Below are 14841 nucleotides of genomic sequence, written 5' to 3'. Positions count from 1 at the left end.
TTTATTGATGATAGTGATCGAGATTATTAGTAGTGTCAGGTATTCAATTTTTTTATGTTGTACTTGATGATGATACACTTAAGTGATATACATATTATTATTCATGTCAGTATTTTTTATGTTGTACTAATTTTGTTTACTCTTTGTCATGGCAGGTGTTGAAAGATGGTGGGCACCGGTCGGTAGCGCTCCGAGGCCCCTTCTTCGTCGGCGCATGGTGGGAGGTCTTCCATTCCACACGCACCTCTCTGCCGAGCGTTGCTGGACAGTATGGAGACACCGCCGGGCCCTTTTTTGTCGACAGCGGTGCCCAGCAGGGGACGAGGTAAGGGAGGGAAGAAGAGAGGAGTTGGAGCACGTGGTCGCGAGAGAGGAGGTAGGGTGACTGCTAGGGCGCCTTCCTCGCTGCCACCCCTAGCTGTTTCACCCGAGCACGTGACTGCTAGGGTGGACTTGTCTGAGGAGGAGGCTACACGGACTCCGGTCCACGAGCCTTCAGCCCACGAGCCTCGGGTCGACGGGCCTTCGGCCCACGAGACCCCGGAGGAGCACACGTCTGGATGGGGTACCTGGCCGGATGAGCCTGAGGGGCCGAGTGGCCATGCTGATGATGGCGGGGAGCCGACTGATATTGAGGTGGAGGGGGGCACCGTCTACCAGCGTGGTTGTACACGGCTCCCGTCCGTGCCGGTGACCCGCGAGCAGAGGTGGTTGATTTTCCCTAATGGGGAGAGGTAAGTGCATTTAATCTTTTTGTACCTTCTGCATTCACGTTTCTTCAAATATCTAATGCGTTGGCCTTCTCATGCTGTAGGGGTTGGGACCACCATCATAGTGTCCGCCGGCCCAACTCCTTCCTTGGAGTTCTTTGTCGGCAAAACTTCCCGGGGTTTGTCACGTTGCCTGGTGAGGGTCGGCTTCCAGAGCTTGGATTGAGCTGGGAGCACTACTTGGCTGCCTCGGCCCCGCCGGGTGAGATTATCGACGGTGTCTTGTGCAAGACGAGGGCAGACGTGGTGATCAGAAAGTTCTGGGTAATTTCTCCTTTACACAAGTAAATATCTTCAACTAGCTAGTTATTAATTGTACTAATCAATATTGTCTCATTTGATTGCAGACATTCTACAGGTGTGAGGAGGGGTACGAGGAGGACGCGGCAAATGTTATCGATTACGTCTGCAAGCGCCTACTACAGAACTTACGGCACGAGGCTCGGGTGCAGGCTGTTCGAGACTACTACGCCTTGCGTGGTATCAAGAAGACCAAGCCGGCGTGCCGCGAAAAGTTCCTGAGTAAGGAGCAGTACATGAAGGTAATTCTTAAGGCCTTGTACTTACTTCCTTCATTTAGTAATTCATAGCCGTAGCGCTCAAGTTTCTATTTGCTAACTTAGGCACCTCCGAGATGGTGTGCGGATCGGATGGATTGTTGGGAGGTGTTGGTCAATGAGTGGTGCTCAAAAGAATGGCTAGCCCTCCACAACGAGGCCAAGGACAAACGTGCCCAAATGGAAGGTGTGCCACACCATCAAGGCAGCTCCAACTTATATCAGTTCGGGCGGAACTGGGTATGTGGTTTGCTTCATGATTCATGCAATTCATTCATCATGCTAGCTTGAGCCCTTTAATTACTAATTTACTTTGTTTCTCTCTTTCAGGCATGTTGCAATAAGGCAAATAAGGTGCCAGAGGTGTACGACCTGTATGCCATGGCCCACACTGCCTCTTTCAAGAATGTCAAGACATTCTCTCCGTCTGACCTCGATGATGCAAACAACTTCACCAACATCTCCTCCCATGACAAGCTCGTGAAATATAGAGATGAGGGGAAGGCGAGGAAAGGGGAGGACTTTAACCCGAGCTAGGGTCCCATTGATCCAGAGCTGGTGATGATATCTGGTGGCGGGAGGTCCCATGGCTCCATAGCCATTGGAGATGGACTTATCCGTTGTCCTAGCACTCTCCCGGAGATCAAGGTGCGCCAGTCGAGCTCCGCTCCTGAGATAAGGCCTCGTGAACGGCCAGTCCAACTCGCCATCAAGGTTAGTTATACATACTCAGCTATCTTTCTCCATTACATTGTGTGTGCTTCCATTAATGATTACAAATGGTAACGAGGAGTGGTGTTGCAGGCTGCTATACAGAGTGAGAGAGATAGAACGGAGAAACTTCTGGCGGAGGCGGCGGAGAGGCAGCGGGAGTTGGAGGAGAGGACGACAAAGATGTTGGAGGAGGAGAGGGCACGGAATGACATGCAGGCAATGGCCATGTACGAGCTCCTTGTGGTAAGTTTCTTCTGCAGATTAGCCAAAACATTCATGTAGTGTTTGTCTCATTACTAACTAGTATGACTGAGTCGTCAAAACCAAATGTGCAGTTTGTGTGCAAGAAGACCGGTCAGACCGCTCCACCGATGCCAGTGATTGCTCCTGGGACCACGGTGAGTTTAATTTGAATGGACATTAGTTGCTAGTCTTAACATTTGAGTGTCATCAGGCTAACGAGACATTGGAAATGATCTTTGGTGCAGCGTAACTCCAGACAAGCATCTCACGGTCCTTCTCCAGCTACAGGCACGAGCCAGCCCGCTCCTACACCTTCATGATCATTGTAAGTTTCTCTAGTGTTTTTCTTAACAAATTCGTAAAGACCTAGACTTAGCCTTATTTCCTCAAGGTTTGCCTTTAGGATGTTTACAATGCTTGTTGGTTTGTACGGTGCAGGACAGAAACTTTGGCTGTTGTGCGCGATTTTTCATTTTTTACTCGAACGTCAAACGGTTCTGAAACTTTTTGCAATGTAATTCAATACAAATTGTTTATGTTTCATAATTTTGGCGAAATTTTTGAAGTACCATAAGTATGGTTAATGTTCAGATTGTTACAGACTGTTCTGTTTTAGACAGATTCTGTTTTTGATGCATAGTTTGCTTGTTTTGATGAAACTATCAATTTCTATCAGTGGTTTAAGCCATGGAAAAGTTATATTACAGTAGCTAAAATGCAAAAACGAAATGTGAATTAGTTTTCAACAGTACTTAGAGTAGTGATTTGCTTTATTATACTAACGGATCGTACCGAGTTTTCTGTTGAAGTTTTGTGTGGATGAAGTGTTCGATGATCGAGAAGGTCTCGATATGAGGAAAAGGAGGAGAGGAAAGAGCTCAAGCTTGGGGATTCCCAAGGCACCCCAAGTAAATATTCAAGGATACTCAAGCGTCTAAGCTTGGGGATGCCCCGGAAGGCATCCCCTCTTTCTTCAACAAGTATCGGTATGTTTTCGGATTCGTTTCGTTCATGCGATATGTGCAAATCTTGGAGCGTCTTTTGCATTTAGTTTTCACTTTTCTTCTATGCACCACGCTGGTATGAGATAGTCCTTGGTTGATTTATAGAATGCTCTTTGCACTTCACTTATATCTTTTGAGTATGGCTTTATAGAATGCTTCATGTGCTTCATTTATATCATTTGAAGTTTGGATTGCCTGTTTCTCTTCACAATAGAAAACCGCCATTTGTAGAATGCTCTTTTGATTCACTTATATTTGTTAGAGAGTGGGCATATCTTTTGTAGAAAGAATTGAACTCTCTTGCTTCACTTATATCTATTTAGAGAGATGACAGGAACTGGTCATTCACATGGTTAGTCATAAATTCCTACACAAAACTTGTAGATCACTGAATATGATATGTTTGATTCCTTGCAATAGTTTTGCGATATAAAGATGGTGATATTAGAGTCATGCTAGTGGGTAGTTGTGGATTGTAGAAATACTTGTGTTGAAGTTTGTGATTCCCGTAGCATGCACGTATGGTGAACCGTTATGTGATGAAGTCGGAGCATTATTTATTTATTGATTGTCTTCCTTATGAGTGGCGGTCGGGGACGAGCGATGGTCTTTTCCTACCAATCTATCCCCCTAGGAGCATGCGTGTAGTACTTTGTTTCGATAGCTAATATACTTTTGCAATAAGTATGTGAGTTCTCAATGACTAATGTTGAGTCCATGGATTATACGCACTCTCACCCTTCCATCATTGCTAGCCTCTTCGGTACCGTGCATTGCCCTTTCTCACCTCGAGAGTTGGTGTAAACTTCGCCAGTGCATCCAAACCCCGTGATAGGATACACTCTATCACATATAAGCCTCCTTATATCTTCCTCAAAACAGCCACCATACCTACCTATCGTGGCATTTCCATAGCCATTCCGAGATATATTGCCATGCAACTTCCACCATCACCATATACATGACTTGAGCATTCATTGTCATATTGCTTTGCATGATCGTAAGATAGCTAGCATGATATTCTCATGGCTTGTCCGTTTTTTGATATCTTTGCTATGCTAGATCATTGCACATCCTGGTACACTGCCAGAGGCATTCATATAGAGTCATATCTTTGTTCTAGATATCGAGTTGTAATATTGAGTTGTAAGTAAATAAAAGTGTGATGATGATCATCATTATTAGAGCATTGCCCCAGTGAGGAAAGGATGATGGAGACTATGATTCCCCCACAAGTCGGGATGAGACTCCGAACTTTACAAAAAATAAAAGAGGCCAAAGAAGCCCAAATAAAAAAAGAGGCCAAAGAAGCCCACCAAAAAAATAAAAAAAATGAGAGAAAAAGAGAGCGGGGGCAATGTTACTATCCTTTTACCAGACTTGTGCTTCAGAGTAGCACCATGCTCTTCATATAGAGAGTCTCTTGAGTTATCACTTTCATATACTAGTGGGAATTTTTATTATAGAACTTGTCTTGTATATTCCGATGATGGGCTTCCTCAAATGCCCGAGGTCTTCATGAGCAAGCAAGTTGGATGCACACCCACTTAGTTTCCAGTTTGAGCTTTCATACACTTATAGCTCTTAGTGCATCTGTTGCATGGCAATCCCTACTCCTCGCATTGACATCAATTGATGGGCATCTCCATAGCCCATTGATTAGCCGCGTCGATGTGAGACTTTCTCCCTTTTTGTCTTCTCCACACAACCTCCACTATCATATTCTATTCCACCTATAGTGCTATGTCCATGGCTCACGCTCATGTATTTAGGAAATATGGGAGGAAGAATCAATGCGAGACGGTGCCCGAGGTGGCAACGAGGCAGGGGGCGCGCCTGCCCCCTAGGAGCGCCCCTCATAAGGCGGTTGCTGCTCTTCTTTGGCCGCAAGAAAGCTAATTTTCGGAGAAAAAAAATTTGGGCGAAGGTTTCAATCCAATCGGAGTTACGGATCTCCGGATATATAAGAAACGGCGAAAGGGCAGAATACCAGAACGCAGAAACAGAGAGAGACAGAGAGACAGATCCAATCTCGGAGGGGCTCTCGCCCCTCCCATGCCATGGAGGCCAAGGACCAGAGGGGAAACCCTTCTCCCATCTAGGGAGGAGGTCTAGGAAGAAGAAGAAGGGGGCCCCTCCCCCCTCTCTTCCGGTGGTGCCGGAACACTGCCGTGGCCACCATCATCATCACCGCGATCTTCACCAACACCTCCGCCATCTTCAACAACATCTCCATCACCTTCCCCCTCTATCTACAGCGGTCCACTCTCCCGCAACCCGCTTTACCCTCTACTTGAAAATGGTGCTTTATGCTTCATATTATTATCCAATGATGTGTTGCCATCCTATGATGTCTAAGTAGATTTTCGTTGTCCTATCGGTGGTTGATGAATTGCTATGATTGATTTAATTTGCTTGTGGTTATGTTGCTGTCCTTTGGTGCCCATCATATGAGCGCGCGCGTGGATCACACCATAGGGTTAGTTGTATGTTGATAGGACTATGTATTGGAGGGCAAGAGTGACAGAAGCTTCTACCTAGCATAGAAATTGATGCATACGGGGTTGAAGGGGGACCAATATAAATTAATGATATGGTTGGGTTTTACCTTAATGAACGTTAGTAGTTGCAGATGCTTGCTAATAGTTACAATCATAAGTGCATAGAATTCCAAGTCAGGGATGACATGCTAGCAGTGGCCTCTCCCACATAAAACTTGCTATCGGTCTAGTGAAGTAGTCAATTGCTTAGGGACAATTTTGCAACTCCTACCACCACTTTCCACACTCGCTATATTTACTTTATTGTGTCCTTATCTAAACAGAGCCTAGTTTTTATTTACGCGCTCTTTATTATCTTGCAAACCTATCCAACAACACCTACAAAGTACTTCTAGTTTTATACTTGTTCTAGGTAAAGCGAACGTCAAGCGCGCATAGAGTTGTATCGGTGGTCGATAGAACTTGAGGGAATATTTGTTCTACCTTTAGCTCCTCGTTGGGTTCGACACTCTTACTTATCGAAAGAGGCTACAATTGATCCCCTATACTTGTGGGTTATCAATCCGGCAACCCCAGAGTGACAAAAGCTGGGACACTTCTCAGTGATGACCGTAGTTTGAGGAGTTCATGTATTCACTATGTGTTAATGCTTTGTTCCGGTTCTCTATTAAAAGGAGGCCTTAATATCCCTTAGTTTCAATAAGACCCCGCTGGCACGGGAGGGTAGGACAAAATATGTCATGCAAGTTCTTTCCATAAGCACGTATGACTATTTACGGAATACATGCCTACATTATATTTATGAACTGGAGCTAGTGCCGTATCGCTCTAGGTTATGACTGTTATATGATGAATATCATCCAACGAATTCACCGATCCAATGCCTACGAATTTCTTTCATATTGTTCTAGCTAAGTTACCACTGCTACTGTTACTATTACACTTGCTACAAAATCATTGCTATCACTGTCACCGTTACTATTGCTATTGCTACTACTATCAATACTATCATACTACTTTGCTACTGATCACTTTGCTGCAGATAATTAATCTCCAGGTGTGGTTGAATTGACAACTCAGCTGCTAATACTTGCAAATATTCTTTGGCTCCCCTTTTGTCGAATTAATAAATTTGGGTTGAATACTCTACCCTTGAAAACTGTTGCGATCCCCTATACTTGTGGGTCATCAAGACCTTTTTCTGGCGCCGTTGCCGGGGAGCATAGCTATATTTGTTGAGTCACTTGGGATTATTATCAAATTATCACTATGAAGAATCTGAAGGACGCTAAGAATAAGATTTTTCCCTCTAAGACGAGGGGAGGTAAGGAACTGCCATCTAGCTCTGCACTTGATTCACCTTCTGTTATAAGTAGACTTGCAACACCACCACATGCTATTAATCCTGATATGTCACAAGTTATTGATGATTCTACTTCTGCTACGAATGATGTTTATGATGATGCTAGTACCTTGCTTGATGATAATGTGCCACTAGGTGAATTTCTTGATGAATAACTTGCTAGAACTAAAGCTTTTGAGAGTGCTGAAACTGATAAAATTGTTGAATCTGATGAAGAGCTTGAAACTGGAAATCTTGAAACACCTATTAGAACTAGTTCTCCTAGATATGAATTGCCTAAGATACCGGAAGGCTATGTTATGGATGAGGAGACCACTAGAGACTTTCTTGCTTGCAATGATAGGGATGATCTTAAGAAATTATTATGCAAACTGAAAGAAAAATCTTTGAGTTCTAGAATGAAATGTGATCCTAAGTTTTCTACTTCACCTATCTTTGTTGATGATAAGGATTATGAATTCTCTGTCGAACCAGAGTTAATTACTTTGGTTGAATTGAAGGAAATATGCCCTAGAGGCAATAATAAAGTTGTTATTTTATATTTCCTTACTCATGATAAAGGTTATTATTCATGCTAGAATTGTATTTATCGTGAACTTAAATACATGTGTGAATACATAAACAAATACCGTGTCCCTAGTGAGCCTCTCCTAGACTAGCTCGTTGATCAAAGATGGTTAAAGTTTCCTAACCATAGACATGTGTTGTCATTTTATAACAGGATCACATCATTAGGAGAATGATGTGATTGACAAGACCCATCCGTTAGCTTAGCATTATGATCGTTCAGCTTTATTGCTATTGCTTTCTTCATGTCAAATACATATTCCTTCGACTATGAGATTATGCAACTCCCGGATACCGGAGGAATACGTTGTGTGCTATCAAACGTCTTCGTTTTGCTCATCAAGGTGGACGTCATTAAGGAGCATCCAAAGAGTGAAGAACTCCGAATGTGGGTGACGGAGACAACCATGTCCTGATTGATCTTGAAGATCCAAGCGTTCCCCGCGAGGGCGTCACGGACCGTCCAATTCTTTCCTCTCAGGCCGCAAACATGAGCGGCGCAATATCCTTGGGTTTGTGACCAAGAAGCCACGGGGAGCCCTAAAATGGCGTTTTGGCGCCATCCCCTACGGTGATAGTCATAGAGGCATAGAAAAACTCAAGGTCCTCCTCCGTGCACGGGTTTCCAAGGCCAACCCATAATCTGCGGGGCTCATTCCATTCATACCATAGCCATCGGAGCTGCAAAGCACGTGCAAACTTGTCGGTATCGAGCACCCTGAGGCCACCATATTCTTTTGGTCAACAAATCACTTGCCAGTTGACCTTGCATTCTGCTCCCGTTGTCTTGTCTGAGCCGGACCAAAGGAAAGCTCTCTCGATTTTGTTAAGGCTATTGAGAAAGCTCTAAGGCACGATGAGGGGCATGATGGAGAACACTGCTTGGGAGGTAATGACCGACCTAACAAGTGTCGTATGACCGATGGTAGTGATGTTTTGGCCCTCCCAAGTGACCAATTTGCCGGCCGCCTTGTCCTCACGGTATTGGAAATCCAACTTGTTCAGTTGCCAAAGTGAGAGTGGTAGGTCTAGGTATTTGACCGGAAAAGTGGCACGCGTTGCTGGCATGCCCTGAAGAATTTGCTCAAGGTCAAGGTGATTGCAACGAATAGGCACAACCGAGTTTTTTTGGAAGTTGGAGAAGAGGCCCGTCTGAAGAAAATATGCCCTAGAGGAAATAATAAAGTTGTTATTTTATATTTCCTTATTCATGATATAGGTTTATTATTCATGCTAGAATTGTATTGATCAAAAACCTTAATACATGTGTGAATACATAAACAAACACCGTGTCCCTAGTGAGCCTCTACTAGACTAGCTCGTTGATCAAAGATGGTTAAGGTTTCCTAACCATGGACATGAGTTGTCATTTGATAACGGGATCACATCATTAGGAGAATGATGTGATGGACAAGACTCATCAGTTAGCTTAGCATTATGACCGTTTAGTTTTATTGCTATTGCTTTCTTCATGTCAAATACACATTCCTTCGACTATGAGATTATGCAACTCCCGGATACCGGAAGAATGCCTTGTGTGCTATCAAACGTCACAATGTAACTGGGTGATTATAAAGATGCTCTACAGGTATCTCCGAAGGTGTTTGTTGAGTTGGCATAGATCGAGATTAGGATTTGTCATTCCGAGTATCGGAGAGGTATCATTGGGCCCTCTCGGTAATACACATCATAAGCTTGAAAATCAAATGACTAAGGAATTAGTCACGAGGTGATGTATTACGGAACGAGTAAAGAGACTTGCCAGTAACGAGATTGAACTAGGTATGAAGATACCGACGATCGAATCTCGGGCAAGTAGCATACCGATGGGCAAGGGGAATTACGTATGTTGTCATAACGGTTCGACCGATAAGGATCTTCGTAGAATATGTAGGAGCCAATATGGGCATCCAGGTTACGCTATTGGTTATTGACCGGAGAGGTGTCTCGGTCATGTCTACATAGTTCTCGAACCTGTAGGGTCCGCACGCTTAACGTTCGTTGATGATATAGTATTATATGAGTTATGTGATTTGGTGACCGAATGTTGCTCAGAGTCCAGGATGAGATCACGGACATGACGAGGAGTCTCAAAATGGTCGAAAGGTAAAGATTGATATATAGGATGATAGTATTCAGACACCGGAAGTGTTCCGGAGGGTACCGGGTACATATTGGGTCACCGGAAGGGGTTCTGGGCACCCACAACAAAGATATGGGCCTTACGGGCTAATAGAGGGAACACACCAGCCCACAATGGGCTGGTGCGCCCCATAGCAGGCCGGCTAATGAGGAGGAGAAGGAAAGAGGGGAGGGAAAGAAAAGTGTGGAGTAGGACTCCCCCTTCCTTCCCTCTCCCCCACTACAAAAAAATACACCTCCGTGATGATACGTGTTTGTCACAGTAGGTCACATTTTCTGTCATGCATGTACATCCATGATGATTTTATGACAGAATTAAGATAGTCATACATGTGATGTTGTAGAAGTGTTCCATGACATTACTAAAATTATCATCACGGAAGTGTCCACTTCAATGACGATAAATCGTGCGTCAAAGAATTGCTTTCGTCAAGGGTAACCGACATGTGGCATCCACCGTAACGGGTCGCCGTTAAGCTATCGGGTTCCAGTTTGGATCCGATAACCCGTTAACAGCCCGGACCAATGGGGATTTTCCACGTGTAAAATTATCAATGGCCAGAGGAACCACGTGTCGACTCACCGTTGGGCAGATGTCATCCACTCAATGGACCAAAGGCGCCTATGATACGTCGACACGTGGCGCGGCCCAACAGAAGTCCATTCTGGTGAAAAGGCCGGCCCGTTTGACTTGGTAAAAGGTAGCGGGCCGGCCCACGGAAAGCCTGTTAACGGACAGTTCACATATAGCCCATTTACAGCCCACTAAGTCACGGCCCGTTACGGCCTATCCGAATTAGGCCGAGTAGCATCACGTGGGCCGTCCAATATGATTCCAGCGTGTTGTAACTTCCGGCCCATGTATGGCCCATGACGTCTTTTGGCCCATATGAGGCCCTTTGTAACTCCATGGTGAAACTGGCCCGTAATGAAGAGTGTATCGCTTTATACCCATTAATGGCCCATTATTCCATTGGGCCGTTTCTAGCCCATGTTATCTTTCGGCCTTCTCAGGGCCCATTTATTCTTGGGCTCATTTCCAGCATTCAGTTACTTACGGCCCGTTATTGGCCTTTTCTGCTTGTGGGCCAAATTCAGCCCGTGGTTACAGTTGGCCGTTTGTGGCCCGTAATCCGTTGGGCCGTTTTCATAGCGTCATCAAATACGGCCGATTAACGATGGCCCGTTATGGTCGGCTCACGAACGGACGATTCCAGCTCTAGCCCATTTACGGCCCATAATGCGGTCCGTTATTGGCCCATGTTTGGCCAATCGATCATACGACCCATAGAAGGCCCATTGATGCTACGCCCCGTAGAAGGCCCATTGTTTCTATGGCCCGTAGGAGGCCCATGGTCGCTACAGTAAATATGTAGCCCATGGTTATTGTGGCCTAGTTTTAAAAAATAGGTTATTGAGGCCACTAGCAAACCGCGGAAAAAGAACTGCACTAACTACAAGCAAATAAATAAACAAGACAAGAAGGGAATAAATAAGCAAGCAACTTACGCCAGGCTATCACGACTATTACACATATTACATCCACTGGGCATCAAGGTTCGCCACCAGTGCAAATATAGGGAACAACGGAGCATATCACATACACTTGTTGTCAAAGTTGGCGACCAGTGCAAAAAAACGACGCAGCAAAACAAGTCCAGAACTGAGACCACTTCAGAAGAGCTCAAGAATAAATATCCTGGGTACCCATAATGCTGGCAAGATGCTTAGGAAGCTTATTAACTTTCTCTTGTTTGGCGCTTAAATCCTCCAGCGCTTGCTGTTGCACCAGAAAGTATGCATCTGAATTCTCCAGGGACTTCCTCAGTCCTTCGGCTTCCTGTCGCAGAACATCTGATCGATGTCTTTCAACTTGAAGTTGAGACTCAAGAAGCCGAACTGATTCAGGCAGCGTGTTCGAAGAGATGGTGCCAGCAGTAGTAGCCAGTAACTCGAACACTACATCAAGACAGGACTTTGGGGTTGTCTCAGTGTCTTCAATATAGTTTTTATCAGCTTTCTTAGAGACCAACCAGGATGTCTCACTATCTTGAACCTTATCTGCATTACTTCTTTACCATTGCATAACGGGGTACTCTTCTCCAATATTTGATCTGCATTCTAAAAGAGAAACAAACAGACACATCACAGGTTTACCATGTTGTATATGAAACTCATTTTGGTAGACCAACTCAGTAGTACGGTGGACAGGATAACAACATGAAACAAACATATATCTATGTAGTATGGTCACTGTATGGTCTATAACATTCTAGTTTATGTTGCCAAATAAAGATAGAGACAGTTCAAATCATATCTATTTAAGACAAAGCAGCATAGACGGAATATAAGTGTGGGAAACTACACAACAATAACAACACTTGTAATGTGCATGGCATGAGTGTCGGCGTTCTGGGAACGGGGGTCCCCAGACTTGCCTGCCTGCGGCCCACGGCGTGGCTATGCTAGCGGGCCGTATGGCCCATCTTCATCAACAAGGCAATCAAGACCCTCACGAGGGGCCAAGCCTCGCGAGGCGATCGATGCAAGACCTCCTCAGGAGTGGCCTCTCCAGGCTACCTCGCGAGGAGCGGAGATATCAAGGCGGGGCAAACCTCACGAGGCTCTCGTGACGTGAGCCATGATGATCGACACCAGGCGGGTGCCAGCGCGCGCAGCGTCCTTGTTTCCTCTTTGGTGCTAAGGAAGCAGGCGCAGGCGCGGAGTACCAAGGCGTCAAGCAAAGGTTTCCATATCGGTGCAACGAGACCAAGACCAGCAGGACGACAAGATGGAGGTCACCATGGAGCCCAAGACGGCGTCACCACCAGAGCCTTTTGCAGCGAAGACCGCTTCTGTCAGGATAGCTTGTACTAGTTGTCCCCTTTCAAATTTGCCCGCCGTTGTTGGCTCCCTTCCCGCTCAATATTTGGGGAGAGGACCAGGACCTATATAAGTAGAGCTAGCCACCACAGTAGATAGGTTGAACAGGTGGCGCTCTCACCGCACAAGTTCGCCAAGCACAAGAACACCTCAAACTCAGGAGGCTGTTCTTCCCCTTCTACTGCCCATCATCAGCCCAAGAGGCAATCCACCACCACACACTGGAGTAGGGTATTACACCACAACGGTGGCCTGAACCAGTATAAATCTCGTGTCTTTCTGTGTTGCGAGCCCGTCGAGTTCGTCTGTGAGATCTTAGCTAGCTAGGGCGTGGATCGGTAGGAGGGAAAGAAATTTGCATGCACCCCAGAGTTCGAACCTTAAGGGTTTTGCCTGAACCCGAGATCCGACATTTGGCGCGCCAGGTAGGGGTGCGCCGTAGCTTCCCTTTCATCGATCCGTCGCTCCGTCGTTTCCATGGCGGACGCTCGCCGCGCTCGAGCTGAGCGCCGGGCTGCCCTCATCGCCCATGTTGCTCAGACGGCTCCTGCCGGCGGGCCACCTCGTCGTTCTCCGTCTCCCGCCGCCAACGCCGCCACCGGTCCGGCGGGGAACGAGCGGCAAGCATCCTCGCTGCACCCATCGGTGCGGCAGGACGGCCGCACCGCCACTCTATCGCTGACCCCGGCCGGTTCTTCGTCTCATGCACGCCGCGCTCGCATGGATGCGCGGGCCGCGCTCCTTGCGGCAAACGAGCTCCTGCGCTACCGCCCGGTCGACGACCTCTACGAGGAGTGGCTCGACCGCGTCGCCGAGCTCGTCCGCGCCGCAGGGGGTTCCCCGTCGCCGTCCCTCTCTCTGCCTCACCCTCCGCCAGCCACGGGCGACGTGGCCCATGGCGCGCCTCCACCACCTCTGCCCCAAGACTGCGCCTTGGCGCCAAGGCGCGCGGCCCCACGGCACGATCCACCAACACCGATGCCCGCGCGCGAAGAGAGGAGCTGCCAAGAAATCCCTCGGCCGCGAGAAGCTGCACCTGCGCTCCCCGCGCCACCTCACCAAGACCGCGCGCTACTTGCGGTAGCGGCACGCGGGCCTCACCAAGACCAAGCTCCACCTTCGAGACGGGCCCCGGCAACCACGGCCGGCTGCCGCGCCTTCACCCCCGAGCTGCATAGCGTCGCCTGGCCGGGCAAGTTCAAGCCGGATCTGCCCCTCGTTACGACGGCACCGCCAACCCTGCGGAGTTCTTGCAGCTCTACGAGCTGAGCATCGAAGCAGCCAACGGCGACGACAAAGTCATGGCGAACTGGTTCCCTATGGCTCTCAAGGATGGTGCCCGCTCCTGGCTCCTGAACCTGCCGCACGGCTCGGTCTCCTCTTAGGACGAGATGCGCGACCGCTTCGTCGCCAACTTCCAGGGCACCCGTGACCGCCCGCCGGCCGCGAGCGACTTGCGCCGCATTAAGCAACAACCAGGAGAGACCCTCTAGAAGTACATCCAGCGCTTCAACAACACTCGCCTCAAGATCCCCAAGGTCACGGACGAGGCCAACATCTCCGTGTTCTCTGACGGCGTCCGCGACATCAAGATGAAGGAGGAGCTCGCTATCCACGAGGAGCTGTGCACATCTCAGGAGCTGTTCAACCTGGCAACCAAGTGCGCAAGAGCTGAGGAGGGGCGCCTTTCCCTCCTCGAGCTGCCAGCTGCGGTGGAGAGGAAAAGAAGGCCAAGGCCAAGGACGTGAAGCGCAAGGAAGCGGCCATGCTCGCAGCAGAGCTCGACACCAAGCGGGGGAGAGATCAGCCTGAGTCATCCAAGAACAGCCGGCCATTCTGCGCCTTCCACAACCTGAACACCCACAACACCAGTGACTGTCAAGAGCTCAGAGCCATCCGTGAGGGACGCTTTGGTCGACGCCCCGAACGCAGTGACCGTGGCTACGGCCGTGGAGGAGGACGTGGTGGTGGATGCTGGGACGACCGTGGCCCATGCCAGGAGTGGTGTGACCGTCCTCGTGAGGACTGCTGGCAGGATCATCCTCGCGAGGGCGCCTGGAGAGACCAGCCTCGCGAGGACCGCCCTCAGGGCAATGT

This window comes from Triticum aestivum, chromosome 5D, assembly GCF_018294505.1.
Source record: "Triticum aestivum cultivar Chinese Spring chromosome 5D, IWGSC CS RefSeq v2.1, whole genome shotgun sequence".
NCBI classification, from domain to species: domain Eukaryota; kingdom Viridiplantae; phylum Streptophyta; class Magnoliopsida; order Poales; family Poaceae; genus Triticum; species Triticum aestivum.
This window is presented reverse-complemented; position numbering follows the sequence as displayed.